Here is a 16,545-nt window from a genome sequence, read left to right as displayed (position 1 = left end):
ATCAGGGTTCATTTTCCTGCAGGGATCTGTGGTAAAGGCAAATAGGTCATGGTAATCCTGAGAATGAGATATAGGAACAGCTAACAGAGGTATTACTCAATTTATGTAGTAAAAAATAAAAGTAAGATAGAGCTGGCAAGTAGAAGTTAGTTGCTATAATGGAAGATTGAAGCCCTCATTCAGTTTCCAAATCTAAGTCATTTTATAGACACAGATCCCATTGATTGAAGTGAAGACTGCATCACCTTGAGGAAAGACCTCGCAACACCACCAGGAGTATATCCAGTAAATCCTCCTCTGAACCTTCCGAAAAGATCGTGTGCCCATTTGTCAGAGAACAGTGCAAGGGGAATACAAAACGTTTTCAAGGATCTTAGATATGTGATGTGATGTGAAGTTCGATTATAATCCCTTAGTTTGAATGGGGGTTTATGGAAGGCAGGTGAAAATTGAATTGCTGGTTTCCTAGTCGGTTTTGTGGGTCCGTGAATAAAACCTGTGGTTGTTTCCCCACCCCGCTAAGGTATAGTTGGGATAGATATGCTTAGCTGTGGGAAGAACCCTCTCATTGGTTCTCTGATCTGTGGAGTAAGGTCCATTATGATTGGAAGGACCAAGTGGAAGTCCCTATAATCAGAAGCAACATTGCATCCCAGGAGGGACTGCAGAGTTTAGAGCTTTCATTCAAGAGTTGAAGGATACAGGGATAGTGGAATTATGTCCTAACCCCTGCCTGCTCAATTCACTCATCTGGCTTCTGCAATAACCATATAGATCATGACAGGATTGCCATGAACTGGGACCCCCAATAGCAGTGGCTCCACATGAAAGTTCTTTACTGCAATAGATCAGCATAGCCTCTGGTATACGGCATGCAGCTATTGATTTGATGAACGCTCTTAGATCCCCACTGATATATACCCTTCATTGTTTTCTACAGGGCTTCACAACTCTCCCCCTTTCTGTCATAACACAGGGAACTGGATTATTGTAACATTCTTTCAGGCTGTCATGCAGCTCATCTATGTTGATGATGTCATGTTAACTGCACCTGGTGAACGAGAGGTGGCAAGTGGCCTGGATGCTTTCATAAAGCACGTATGTGACAAAGGGAAAAAGATAAACCCCAGGAAGATTCAGGGGCTTGACACATCACTGAAGCATTTAGGGACCTACTGGTTTGGGACATGTTGGGAAAACTATTAATAAATGACTTGTACCTCTTATCACTAAGAAGAATGTACCTTGTATCTCTTACCACTAAGAAAGAGGCCCAGTACCTGATGGGTCTTTGGGATTTGGAATGCAGCATACATTACTTATTTATCAAGGTGATTTGGAAATCTGCCAGTTCATGTCTGGGCACAGTGCAAGGATGGCATGTCAGAGGTGCAGGCTACAGACAAGCTACCCTGCCATTTAGACCATCTGACCCACTATTTTCAACAGTGCTAGAGGTAAACATCATGGTGAATAAGGATTCCACAGGAGAAGAGTAGCAGTGTAGACCTTTAGGGTTCTGGAGTGAGGCTACTCTCTCTTTTTTAAAAATAGCTCCCTGGATGTTTCAGAGCCCTCATAGAGACTGAGTTGCTGATCACGGGACAGCGAATGAGAATGGGACCAGAGCTACCTCTCATGAATTGAGTGTTTCTGGATCTCACGCATCAACGTGTTAAATGGACACAGCAGCAAATCGTCATAGGATGGAAGTGATACAGTCAGGACCAGACCTGAGCACCGGCACTGTTGAATGTACAATCCACTAGCAGCAATGACTAACAGCCCTTGTATGCCACTATTTTTTTGGAGAGAAGAGTCAGCCACATGGTGGCAGGTCAATGACATCGAACATCTTTCATCTTGGAGGAGGCAGTAATTTATCCTTACCAGAATGGATAATAGATTGAAGCAGATGAATTTGTCAATATATGACCATTTTTGTCTTACATAGATGACAATTTCATGTGGTTCAACCAAGTACATTATTCTGGATGTAGGTATGGAGGCAGAACAATGCTATGCCTTCCCCCAAACATGTCTATACCCTAATCCCTGAAACCTCTGAATATGTTAGGTTACATGGCAAATGAGAATTAAAGCTGCAGGGGGAATTAAAGTTGCTAATGAGCTGACCTTAAGATAGAGAGATTTTCCTGGGTTTTCTAGGTGGACCCAATGTTAATTCTAATAGTCCGTAGAAGTAGAAGAGAGGATTGGAAGAGAGAACCAGAGAGATGATGGTGTAAGGACTCGGCTCAACATCGATGGCTTGGAAGATGGAGGAAGGCAGCCATGAACTGTGGGTAACCTCTAGAAACTGGAAAAGGCAAGGAAAGAGCCCCCCAACCCCAGCTAGAATCTCCAGAAAGGAATGCACCCTGCCAACACCTTGATCTTAGCCCACTGAGATCCACGGCAGATTTCTGATCTACAGAACTGTAAGACAGTTTGTGTTGTTTTAAGTGACTGATGATTTTTTAGAGCTGCAATAGAAAACTAACACAGTTGACCCTTGAACGATACGGTGCTGACCCCCATGCAGTCGAAAATCCACATATAACTTTACAGTCAACCACTGGTATCTGTGGTTCCATATTTGTGGGTTTACCCAACCTCAGATCATGTAATACTGTAGTATGAATTCATTGAAAAAAAGATCCACATGTCAGTGGCCCCATGCAGTTCAAACCTGTGTTGTTCAATGGTCAACTGTAGAGGTTTGTTTTTCCTGCCTGCAATGCCCATGGCAGCATACATTTTAATCCTCTACAGAAAGCCTTGACCGTTGACCTGGTCAACACACAATATTGCCCTGGGCTAAGAGAACCATTGTTGGGCAAAGGAGGTACAGCATCGGGCTCATTCCCATGAAATACTTGTGTCTTCCCCATGGCTCATAAGTAGGCAGCTTGACAAAATGTGGAACAGCCATTGAAGCCTCCGTTAAGGCATCAGCTTAGAGGAATCTTTGAGGGGTTAGGGCAGTATATTAGAGGTGATAAAAACCAGTATATGGAGCCATGTCCCTTACAGCAAGAATGTTTAGGATGAAGAATAAAAGGACAGAAGAAGGATTTGTCTATTTGCACTGCATTTCTTTCTCTCATTTACCTCTTATCCTAGAAACATGTAGGCTCTATGAGGTTAGAACTGAAAGCTGTAAATACTGTTTGGTCCCTCTGGTGTTTCTGTGCCAATAAATGAGAAGGCAAAAAGGAGTTACTCTAAAGGTCAAGGTAAATGGTACTCTTTACTCTCAGGAGCCAGAGCTTCTACTACAGAAGTAAGGCAGGAAGGAACATGTCCGGAATGGACGATATTCACTGGATCTTCCCTTGGTCCTCTGTGTGCCCTCTGATAATTTTGAACAGGCTGTGGTAGCGATCGCAGCCTGTCAAGGACAAGGAAGCTATAGCTCAGACACTTCCAGAAAGGAGGGCTAGGTCACTCACTAGGAAAGAAATACAGACCAGCTGGAGTTCTGGCCAAGGGAGAGGAAAATCTAAAATGGATAGAAGAGAGAAATATATGATAAATATCATTAGAGCAGCTGGGAATGTAGCTTGGGCTGCTAACCTTCTTTAAGCTCTTTTAGGAGATGGCAACAAGCACGATCTTAGATGACTGGATTTGTACCTTCTTCTGGGGAAGAAGTGGGGACATCTTCTATACATCTAAGACCTGTACTTTATTAGAGGTTATTAGAGGTTGTGAGCAGAACTGAGTATCACCGAGTAAACTTTAACAGATTCGGTTTGTGTAATCCCAGACTTGCCTCTCCACCCCAGTCTCAGTGATTTGCCTTCTTTTCTGTCCAGATTGCTGCTAGCAACTGTTTACACCATTTCGTGCTACGTTCTGAGTAACTTTATGGTCCCAAACCTCCAGTTGTTTACACCTTCCCCAGGAGGTGAGGGCTGGGCTTCGGCACAACCTCCATGCTACACGCTGCAACTGGGGAGCCAGAGTAGCTCTAGTGCTTAGTTCCTACTTGAGAGGGTACTTGGAGATTCCAACTTCTTCAGTAGTTGTCTAGAGGAACCCAGAAACCAAGATGGAAGTGTAAGAAAGTTAAAGCCCAGAGGAGGAGACTTTGACCAATAAGAGATGGAAGACAGGATCTGAAGAAAATCTGCTTATGCTTCTTCTCCCATAGATTCTTCCTAACCGTGTTTTCATTCTATCTTGTGGAACTGAGGAAGCACCTGGATTTCCTTGAGAAACTGTGCCAGTTCGGAAACAGATCACCTTGTGCTTCCTCTTCCTTCTTCCCCACCTCGCTTTTTCTTCCCCCTCACTCTTCCCCTCAGTATTAAGTGTTAGCACTTTGGCTTTGTCCTCAATTCTGATTTTCAGAAAACTGGTCTGAGATATTGCACTTGAGGCATGTGGAAGACTTGAACTACATGAGTCACAGTGCAGATGGTAAAGAAGTGTAGATGTGTGAGATAATTTGAGAGAAGAAATGTCTGTATATGCTATTGCTTTGGATTGGAATTGGAGAGCTGAGGGAGAGTAAGGGAGTCAATTATGAAACTTTTGAAGTTGATGGTATTGGCAACTGCTGAAATGGTGTGTTAACTAAGATTTCAAATATTAAATGTCTGGAGAGAAGGTAACGAGCTGACTTTTCAATAAATCCTGCTTGAGGTGCTGGGGGACATCCAGGTGTTGAAGTCTAAGAGGAAGTTGGAAATGCGTTCTCGCAGCTAAGGTGGTGGCTTTCGTAAATGAAAGGTGGAGGTCAGCTCGCTACAGTGTAAATTTTTTGTACACATAGATTGTTTTGTTGTTTTTTTTTTGCGGTACACGGGCCTCTGACTGTTGTGGCCTCTCCCGTTGCAAAGCACAGGCTCCGGACACGCAGGCTTAGCGGCCATGGCTCATGGGCCCAGCCGCTCCGCGGCATGTGGGATCTTCCCGGACCGGGGCACGAACCCATGTCCCCTGCATCAGCAGGCAGACTCTCAACCACTGCGCCACCAGGGAAGCCCCACATAGATTTTTTATGGCCACATTTCTGGCAGACATGGAGGTGTGTTTCAGCAGTAAATATAACACCTTTTGGAAGATAAATCATCCAATAGCATTTATTTGAATGTCCCCTGCCCTAAAACATTTTAACACTCCTGTCCTTTATTTCTTCCAAATCATCTATCATTTATCCTTTCCGTGCTAAGGCCACACTTATCCACAGCGCCGGCTATGATGTGCTATCAGAGGCCCCCGTAAGCCTGCTCTGTTTCAGGAAGTATCTCTTCTACTGCCTTGCTCAAGCTTGATTTTCACAATTAGTGGTTCTACTATTGAAATGAAAGATGTAATTTATCAAAACTCGGGAGGTCATTAGTGGATTTGGAGAGACTGAAAGTAATAGATTCTCTCTGAGGGAAGAGAGAGAGAGAGAGAGAGAGAGAGAGAGTGTGTGTGTGTGTGTGTGACAGAAAAAGAGTGAGACAGAGAGTTAGGTGATGTCATCAAGGTTGTAAAATAGTGGTTCAATTAAGATTCTTGTGTCAGTCACTTGGGTTGAATCCTAGCTGTCTTGTGTCTGGCTCATTCATCTTGGAAAAGTTACTTCACTGAGATGCAATTTTACCACATCTATAAAATTGGACATAATCATAGTAAATGCCTAAAGGGCTGTTATGCGAATTAAATGGAAAAATGAATGAAGGGCATTTCGTTTATACTAAGCTCTCAAAAATTATTAACAATATTTTTTAAAGTATGAATTGTAAAGCCAAAGACAAACATTACCTACTTTATAATTCTGTCCGGAAAAGGGCTTTTGGATCGTTTGTTAGTAAATTTAGATTTGGGATACATTTTTTGTCTTAATTTGTATTCTTTATAATTTAATTAAACAGAATGATTCCAAATGACCCCTGCCCCCCACCCACCCTGTGGAAGTGCTATCTACCTGCCTCACTTCTTGGCTTCCTGAGAAAGTGGTTTCTCAGTGTTAAGGTCTCACCCATTTACTTGGCAGGTAGATGGTCTGCTTTACCTCCAAAATACACCTTAAATTGTCCATCTGTCACCATCTACATGGCCTTGACAATGGCAGTGACCTTCCGGTGGGACTCCAGTTTGCATTTTTGTCCCTACAATCTGTTCTACCCTCAACACAGAGATCGTAAATCAGCTCCACTCTAATTTTTTAAAAAAGAACCGTTCAGTTGATTTTTGTTTTGATAAGAGTAAAATCCAAACTCCTAACCATGCCTTCCAACGTCTCCCATTAGTAGATTTCTGTCACGTCTCCCATATCATTAACAGCCACAGGATCTTATTCTACTTCTTAAAATATCAAGGCTTTTTGCTTCTTTCTTGGTTGTTTTCTTTCTTGGGCCTTTTCACTGGTCTCATTAGCCTGAAATGCTCTCTCCCTGCTCATGATGAGTCACAAGTTTGTGTTCACAAATAATCACCCCTTTCATTTTCTTTATAGCCTTTATATCACAATTTTCTTGTAATTTTCTTGTTTCTTTTTAATTTCATTTGTATAAGCCTCTCTCTTCTATAAGAGCTTCATGAGGTCAGGTGGCTTATTCCTATCTTGTTTATTGTTGTATCTCCAAAGTTAAATGAGCCTGGCATAGAGCAAGGACTCAATAAATATTTTTTAGTGAGCAAATGACTGAACGAATGAACGCGAGGAAGTATTATTGACCATCCATGTCTCCATGACTAACAGAGTCAGAAAAGGAGGTGACAGTGAAGACCACCCACATGATGATAATATACTAGATGCCTCTGTGCCTATGGGTAGTGGAAAAGAAGTAAATATGAAGGTTTTAACAGTTGAGAAAGTAGTGCATAATAATTACAAACACATTGTTTTCGTTTGTGTGTTTTGTTTACCAGCGATTGTTCTAAGAAATGTAAGCACGTTAATTCATTGAACTCTCACTATAACCCCAAGTAGAAGCTGTTATTAAAATTCCTATTTTATAGATGAGGAAACAGTCACAAAGGAGTTCAGTAAATTGATGTTCAAGATCACACAGTTAGCAAATGTTAGGGCAGGATGTGAATGCAGCAACGTAGTGCACATGGTTACCCTACTCTATGATTCTCTAAAGTAGTATAACAGGCTCATCAATGTGACACTGATACTGAATGATGAAAGCCAGGACCATATCTCACAAACGTTCATATCCACTTAGTAGTTAATTCAGTGCCTTACATGTGATGGTTGTGTATCAGACTGAATCAGAGTATCATCAGGGTAGGTGAAGAAAGAAAGGTCTTAAGCTAGACCTTAAAAATCAACAAGTTAGGGGGCTTCCCTGGTGGCGCAGTGATTGAGAGTCCGCCTGCCGATGCAGGGGACATGGGTTCGTGCCCCGGTCCGGGAAGATCCCACGTGCCACGGAGCGGCTGGGCCGGTGAGCCATGGCCGCTGAGCGTGCGTGTCCGGAGCCTGTGCTCCGCAATGGGAGAGGCCACAGCGGTGAGAGGCCCGCGTACCGCAAAAAAAAAAAAAAAAAAAAATCAACAAGTTAGTTGGGAGAATATTTTAGAGATAGGCAGGAAAAAATGATGATTAAACAAAAATGGGGAACATGGTGATAATAAATACAAACGATAAGATTTTTATAGCATCCAGAAAAAAAAGTAGGATAAATGAATGTGTTTCCAGGGAAAGAACGACATTCAAAAGAAAGAGGGTAACTTGACTAGAGAACACAAATATATGAGAAAATTGGCAAAAAGAACCCTTCAGTGGAGAAGAATGACTCATGAGTCTTCATAGCTTGATGAAAATATCATCTCTTGGGAATACACAATTTCCATTTCTCTGATTCCAAGCAGTCACTCCTTGGTATCCATGGAAGACTGGTTCCAGGACAGCCTCCACGCCCGGCAATACCAAAAACTCCCACATGTTCAAGGCCCTTATATAAAATGGTGAAATATTAACACATAATACGCACATCCTCCTGTATACATTAAATCATCTCTAGATTACTTATAAAACCTAATACAATGTGAATGCTACGTAAATAGTAGTCAATACAATGTAAATGCCATGTGAATAGTTGCCAGCATGTAGCAAATTCAAATTTTGCTTTTTAAAACTTTCTGGAGTTTTTTCCAATTATTTTCAACCTGCAGTTAGTTGAATCTGTGGATGTGGAGCCTGTGGGTACGGAGGGCCAACGGTATTTACCAGGCAACCTTTGAATTTAAATTCAATTCCTCAATGTTTCCTGACCTGGATAAGAAAGGTCTAAGGTTACAGACAGAGAACAGACTTGTGGCTGTCAAAGGTGGGGGGAGTGGGGGAGGGATAGACCGGAAGTTTGGGATTAGCAGATTCAAACTATTATACATAGACTAGATAAACAATGAGGTCTTACCGTACAGCACAGGGAACTCTATTCAATATCCTGTAATAAACCATAATGGAAAAGACCATGAAAATTTATATATATATATATATATATATATATATAAAACTGAATCACTTTGTGTATAGCAGAAACTAATACAGCATTATAAATCAACTACACTTCAATACAATAAACTTTTTAAAAAAGGTCTAAGAAACTAAAAACACAGGCAAATTGTCTGCTTTAAAGCAAAATTTTTCACAGAAAATTATTAAATTTTCTCTTGATTATGATTGCAAGCAATGCTGCTTAAGCACTTCATTTATGCAAGGAACTCTTCCAGGCTGTGGGTGTGGTCAATGTGTGGCATAAATGTGAGTCTTATCATATAGAGGAGCTGACCATTAAATCCCTTGATGTGTAGTCGTGGAGGATCAAATTCTGGCTGCACGCTGCCTCGGGGTAATATGTGTCCACCGTAAATGCCCCTATTTCAAGGACGAGCATAAACTTTTGCTATCAGAGAGTTTGCTCACTTGGCCCTGTTCAACCTTAATTCCTTCTCTTCCTCTACCCTGGGAACCCGTACTGACCTGGTGAACCAGCAATGAACATTCCTCAACTAAAGACCAAGATAATGCCTGGCTTTCGTGATAGTGACATCACCATATTGGTGCCATGATCCCCGTTTTAATTGTGGCCGGAGCGGGGGGGATACTTGGGAGACAAAAGTTGTGTGATCTTGGCAATAGCTTGAAAGATTTTTATTATTTACTTGCATCAGAAAGCTATAGATAAATAAAGCCTTCAAGCCGGTTTTAAGAGTGTTTGTTTTCAGTCAAGAATTATGTAGCCTGATCTCTCTCTCCCTCTCTCTCTCTCTCTCTCTCTCTCTCTCTCTCGCTCTCTCTCTCTCTAGTACAGACACACACAAACATGCGTGTGTGCGCGCACACACACTGCCTTCTCCCAGCATACAATTATATAATATTCTAATGTTATCATTCCCCTGACACAGACTCGAACCACATGCATCATACAGGGTGAGTACTGAGGAGAGGAGCATGGGGGTAACAGTAAAGAAAGACTTGAATGAATTTGTTTCCTCTTATTCATGAATAAGAGGAATTTATCCTACTTGTCAGCTTCCAGCATTGTATGATTTTCTGCATTATCCCAAGAGCTTTGGTGCATGGGTCCCTCCCAAGCTAATGTTAACGAGTTGACATAAAAATACTCATAATTACATAGATGTTAAATAAAAACTAGGATACAGATAAAACACATTCTAAGACAAAGGGAGTGGAGCTCATCACAGAATGGCTCTGTTTACTGGATAAGAAACACAGGCTGGGTGTCTGTAACATTGCTTTGTCCTCTTGCAGCTGTGACCTTGACTCCCATGCATATGTGGCAAGGCCTCACATCCTTCTGCAGTCTTGACTGAAATCAGTCTGAACTAAATACGAGGCTTTTTCTTCCCTCCCCCTTTTCTCCTTCATCCCATTACTTTTTCATAGTTAATGTCTATGTGGAACTAACCCGCTTCACTGTTTTTCAATTCGTACTCCCCAAAGCCTCCTCTGGAGCCATAAAGCCATGAATAAGAGGAATTAGCAAACAGAAAGCCTATGATTTTAGAGTATCTGGGGTAAATGGAGATATAATTAGTCTGGTGCTGGTTTACAATTAGGAGAGGGATTATATCTGCCTTTGCTCGCTATCTATGAAGGTAACCTGGAGAAATATGACTAATTTGGAGGAGAATTATCACTTTAGCCCATAGCTCTAGTTCAGCGTCTCTCTCCGCTAGCTGTGGTAACCCTACCAGCCCCTTCTTACAGAGAAAGCCGGGGCTACCACCCCTGCTGCTTTATAAATGCTCTCTTCAACCCGAAGGGATTGTACTCACAGCACAGTGCAATTTTCATTTAGAAATGGGCTTCCAGTCGTGTTGACACACCTCATTAGCTAAGCTCTACCTCTTAAGTCAGGAACTTTCATACAGGTGTTAAGTACTGGAGGAAAAAAAAAACCTACTAAGTAAACGAAGAAAAGCTTTATTGTTCACCCAAATAAATAAGGGAAGACAGGGTTCCTATTCCAAGTCCCTTGTACCATGTAATTTTAAGCTTTATTATTATTGTTGTTGCTATTGTTCTATTTTATTTCATTTTTCTTCACTCTGGAGTGGAAAGTTACATTATTTGTAGATGATGAGGGTGCAGTTAGATATGGGTTCAGCTTTCTAGAATTATAGAAAAATGGCTCAATATTGTTTTTCTCTCCATGGCTTTCACCACTGTGCATTCCTCTCATTGTTGGATGTGCCATTTGGAAGCATTCAGTTAACTTTATTTAAATGTTTTATTTTATCAGCCTCTGCTGAGGGTACATTTTGCACTTTATTTTACTTATTGGTTTATCCGATGAGCTGTTTCTCAGTCGTCTAAAGGAGTTTGTGTACTGTTAACTGTGGCAGGTGTTTAAGCGTTTGGCAGGGTTTGTCACTTGGAAGAGAACCAACCCAGCTTGGGCCATGTCCTGTGGTAGTAAATTTCAGCTCCACCGTAGGTTCCTCCTGATCATCGATGATTTACATGTCAGGAAGAGCATCTAGGAGGGTCTACTGAGTTAGATGACTCTGCCGTCCTCAGAAATATTTAATGAATCAGTTCTCATTATAAGAGAAGACTGGAGACAACCGCTCATCTATTTTGCTCTTTTTCTTCCTGTTTCTTTCTAAGCCTTTCCCTGAGAAAGAGAATTGCAACCTAATCCTGCCGTGTGCAATTAATATGTGATTCTTGCCTTTTCTCTGGACATCTTTTTATGTTTCACGATGAGCTTTTGCTAACAGCAGAAATGAGAGACAGGATGTCAGGAGGGAGAAGCTACTGAAAAGGCTTTATGTGACAAACCACATTGTCAGACATTACCGGAAAAAACATGGCTACAGAATGGGGACAAACACGGGGGGAAACACCAATGGCCACCACAGATAAACACATGCATTTAAGTTCTTTATTCACAGGTGAATGCGGAGCAGATTTTGGAATGCTACTGGGGTAAATTGATAATTTTTAGAACCAGGATGTTTTTCTTAGTAAACTCAGTGTCCCCTCTCCAGTTTTCACGGAATTGTTTTTGTTTTAGCTCTCCTTCTATGTCCTTTTCACTTGACCTATTTGTAAACTGTAATTTTTTTTTTTTTTTAAATAAATGTGTTCTGAGACCAGAGCACACACTCCCCACTCTCAGCACTAACCGCTTGGGAGAAGCTAAACTGTAATCTTGCTTCATTCTAATTATTGGTTATCTCTAATGATGTTTCCAGAGATGACAAAGAATGACTGTACTTTTGGACTGCACCACCTTAACCTAAAACAGGCAGTGACTAGCCTGCTACCTGAAACACATATCCTGTTCTGTTCAAAAACATTTTCTATGATTCAGGAATGGTGTTAAAGGCTTTATGTGCTCACTTAAGACATGCAGATATCACCATAATTCTAGTCCGTCTCAAATTGTATTCTGGAAAAAATACTGTAGTGCAGTGTTACCAAAGCTTGAATAACCATAAGAATCACCTTGAACGTGTAGATTCTAGCCCAGCACTAGGTTGATTTGGGTCAGAATCACCAAAGGGAAGAGCCCAGGAATCTATAACTTTGACAAAAGCTTACTTTTACTATCAGACAAGTTTGAGAACCATCTCTCTGTGTCTATGAGCTATGGGTATGGGGGGAAGAAAATGGTCTATGAAGACAGAGAGACATGGACTTGAGTCTCTGCTTTCTCATTTCCTTATTGTGTGGCCTTGGCAAGCAAACTTCTCTGAGCCTCATTTTTCTAATTTGTAGATTAAGGACAATACATACAGGGACTGATATTAAAAATATTTGGCAACCAGGATGGCATGGCAGCCACCAATGAGATGCCAGGCATCGACTTTTTATTTATTTATTTAATTTATTTTTATTTTAATTTTTTTTTCAGTAAAATATTTTATTTGCCCAAGACTTAACTGTTGCAGAACAACTCCAAATATATCACCTTTTTTATACCACATGGCTACAAGTGAGAAACTGCCATTGGTTTGTCTGATTATGTTTGACATAGAAAGGAGGAAAATAAAGAAGGTAATGAAGCAGTTTTCTTAGAGAACAAACAGCGATTTGGTTGAGCTTTTTCCCAATCTTACTATCCAGTAGCCCTCCCTTTGTTTGATATGAATTTTAGAGCCGAGAAAGAAATAACTGATTCATTTTTGCTTTAGGAGCATGAATGGCAAGGTGGAAGTATTCTGTTTAGATAACTTGATAACTGCTTTCTTTATCCAATTTTATTTCTGAAGTAAAAATCAGAACACTTTTTCTTTGCCACATTGATGAATAATGGTTTGTTGATTTTGGTTTTTTTTGAAGTTACAGATGAAGCATTTATTTTGCCATTCTTTTATTTTTATTTATTTATTTAATTTATTTTTTATTTTTTACATCTTTATTGGAGTATAATTATTTTACAATGGTGTGTTAGTTTCTGCTTTATAACAAAGTGAATGAGTTATACATATACATATGTCCCCATCTCTCTTCCCTCTTGCGTCCCCCTCCCTCCCACCCTCCCCATCCCACCCCTCTAGGTGGTTACAAAGCACCGAGCTGATCTCCCTGTGCTATGCGGCTGCTTCCCACTAGCTATCTACCTTACGTTTGGTAGTGTATATATGTCCAAGGCATCGACTTTTTAATTCCCATTCCTGGAGAGGGCAGCTGATGGCAAGAGAACCTGGGAGCTGGGGAGTCTGATGGGGGGCACTTGGAAGACTGAGGCCATGGCTGTTGACTAACCCATGAGAAAGTATTACGGTATTTCCGTAATTGGGAAAGAGATGTCCTTATGCCTATCACCAGGCTAGCAGCTCTGTATAAATTAAAAGATGGTTGTGAATATTAAAATAATACTTAACATCACAGTGCTAAGTACCTTGTAAGTAATTCAACAAAGAGAAGTTACTATTAGCATTCATGCTTTTTATTACTTATTACATGTATTATACTTGTGGAACTGAACCAGACCAGAGAAGGTCAGGCCCAAGAGTCCACAGACACTCTCAGATCTTCTACAGGCTTATAACTAAATTATTGTTCTAGCTTTGGGAAGACAACAATGTGAATATAGAAAGGGAATCTGAAATTGGGAGATGACTCCAAGTGGGAAAAACAGCTTCGATATGAACCAAGCTTAGAGGGAACCTCATGTATCACCTTAAGCAGAGACAGAGCAGGTAGTTATAGAGTCTACAGAGACCCCATCCCTGTAGAGAGAACTGGCAACAATCTAAAGAGGCAGGTATTCAGATATTCAGTAGTGAATGTCAAGAACCTAGTTGCAGGGATGGGCTGCAAATTAGGTGAAGGACTAGTGATAAAGATGGCTCAGGGCCCGAACCCAGCCCTGGGGAGACTTGGCTGCACTAGTCACAGGGTCATGATAGCAAACAAATTGATTTAACACCAAGATAAAACTTAAATATGAATGCTTAAAATCCCTCTGCCTAAGGACTGGGCTGATTTCACTGTAGGAGGCAAGTCTTAGCCTACAGATGAAGGCTAAGTGGACAATTTTTCAAGCAATAACTCTGATCTATGTGACAAGAGATAAGCACAGTATTGCAGACTCCAGAGAGATTCTGAGAAAGGAGTGGGTGAGAGACAGTGGCGATGATTTGCGGTGGGAGGTGGAGGGCGAGAAGAGGAGAACTCAGCAGGCAAGGAGATGTCCTTCAGAGACCTGTCAGTCCTTTTCCTCCCATGCTCACCAGCTCTCTCTGCCTTTAGCCCATTTTTCTCTCATCCATTGACATTTGCTCCCCAAATAATGTAATTGTGGAAGCCAATCGTTATTGCCCTAGGAAAGTATTATATACATTTATTAAATGGAAACAGAGCTATTTGTAGAAAGCTTAACTTTAAAAAAAAAAATTGAAAATGCTACTCTTCAGGTAGTGACAGCATTGTAGCCTGCAACCCTGTCATTGAACCACTGCTGGAAGGAAGAATCCAGCTGTGGGCACTTCTGTGGGGCTGGGAGAGCCATTGAAGCCAAAATTGAGAAAACTTCATGTTTTGTAACCCACAGCAGTATTGATTCTTCTCTTCTGCCTTCTGTGGGAACCAGAAATGATTGTAGCAAGAAGGCTGACCAGGGGAAAATAGCAAAAGTGGTTTCCAAGTAGTTCAGGAAGCACCAGGGAGGGAGCATCTACCAAATGGGACCTCTGGGTCCCCTGCCGCCTTTCGCAACTGCCTCTTCCTCTATTCACCTCTGGCCAGTGTTGCCGTGGAGCAATTGGGAGCATATTTTTATTCCACTATTAGCAAACTCCAAAGGGAAGACTTACCAAACTGCCTCTCATTTGTAAATTTTGAGCTGGTGACTAGAGTGACTTACAAGGTGGGTACCTTGTCCTCAATGACTAAATAATTCACATGATTTATATCTTTAAATAAGTTTCTTTAGGCACCTGCTGTTCTTAGAACTGTCACAGTTAAGCTGAAGGGGGTGAGTTCGGGCTGGAAACACAGTTTCTTTTTCTCGAGTTTAAATTAAATCCTTGACATTATAAAACATTACAGATACATTACCATTGTCGATTGTGTACTGTTCCTATGTTTTTCCTATTGCATTATTCAGAATTAAGTTAAAAATTCTTTCTATTGTGTCTTAATGTTTCTGGGATGTGGACAGATCAATATTTCCAGCCTGTGCACACACTCTACCTAAGGGCTGTGAGTCATATTTGCTTTGAAAGAAATAGCACTTAAGGACTGTCAGTCAAGTAAGTCAGTTGTAAGAAACATAGAACTCTTTAAGAATTACTCTGCCTCTTCCTCACATCTAAATGTAGCCAACCGCTTGGAGTATCTAAGGCAGATAGCTAAGCTGTATTTTAAAAATGGTGCAATTGCAATTAATCTATGCAAATAGAAAGCTCTGTGTCTTAGCACCTATACATAGCAAATATATAGTCTTTATTAAACTAAAAATTATATAACAATACGAGTAAGGAATATGTGTAAGAAAAAGACCCAGTTTCCTCAAGTCATTTGGATGTCACTATTACAGTATTTTGCTATACTAGGTCTCTATGCCCAGGCTGGGAAAGCACTGGGTAGGGTGTGTAAAATGGGATTTCTAGTCTGTTTGGCCACTGCTTAACCGCATGACCTTTAAAAACCACTGCCTTCACCTCTTGCTTCCCAAGGTCCGAGTCTCCTTTCAGACTGCAGGTTAAGGACTGCATGTTAAGAATTAACTGTATATTTTCAGATTTACTCACTGTGTCTGTGAGAAGTTGGAGTTCATATCAATTCAGCTTGATATAGAAGAAATCCACCTTCAGCATTAAAACTGGCTTGCCTCGTTAGGATCTGTTTACTGTTCCTGAAAGTAAATAAAAGCAAAATTGTTCCTCTGGTATCTAATATACTAATAATGTATATTAGTACTATTACTTATCCAGTGACTACTTACCTCAGGCTCATCGTGGTGTTAGGTGTGTAGATATTTAATCTTCTCCCTGTATGAACTTCCATTTACCTACCACATAATTTATATACGCAAAGTGATATTTGGATTCTTCTGGCACATTATTGCCAAGAGTGCCAATAAAGGAATCATACTGTGCCCTAATATCCCTGATTATATTTGTATCATTGTCGTAGAGGTTGTATCAGCGGACGGAACAACGGACTGTACCGTTAAATTAGCACAATTTTGCAGCTCTGCCTGGCAGAAGCTCTCAGTTAATCCAAGAGGTTATTCAACCCTATCCAATATGATTACTCTATAAATATTTGCCCAAGCTCAGCACCAGCCGTTACATCACTAATCACACAGAGGTTTGTTATAGCGAAGACCGCCAGTGTCAGCAATTTGAAAAACAAAGCTAATTAGTTTTGATTTAGGGATGGGAAGACTTATTAAGTTGCCAGTGGAGAGTTCACATAGTATAGCAGCTATTTAGAGCACATAGGAATATGAAGGAGATTTACTATTTTTTGCATAGGACTTTGAGAAGGAATGGGAGGACTGCCAGGCTAAGAATACAGGCGTGTGTGACAATGAGTGGCAACAACCATTGATGGCTGGGGTGGGGGTGGAGCAATAGAAAACCCCCCTTAAAATACGACCC

Source organism: Aethalodelphis obliquidens, unplaced genomic scaffold (assembly GCF_003676395.1).
Source record: "Aethalodelphis obliquidens isolate GAN/ISIS:26980383/991018 unplaced genomic scaffold, ASM367639v1 scaffold36, whole genome shotgun sequence".
NCBI classification, from domain to species: Eukaryota; Metazoa; Chordata; class Mammalia; order Artiodactyla; family Delphinidae; genus Aethalodelphis; species Aethalodelphis obliquidens.
This window is presented reverse-complemented; position numbering follows the sequence as displayed.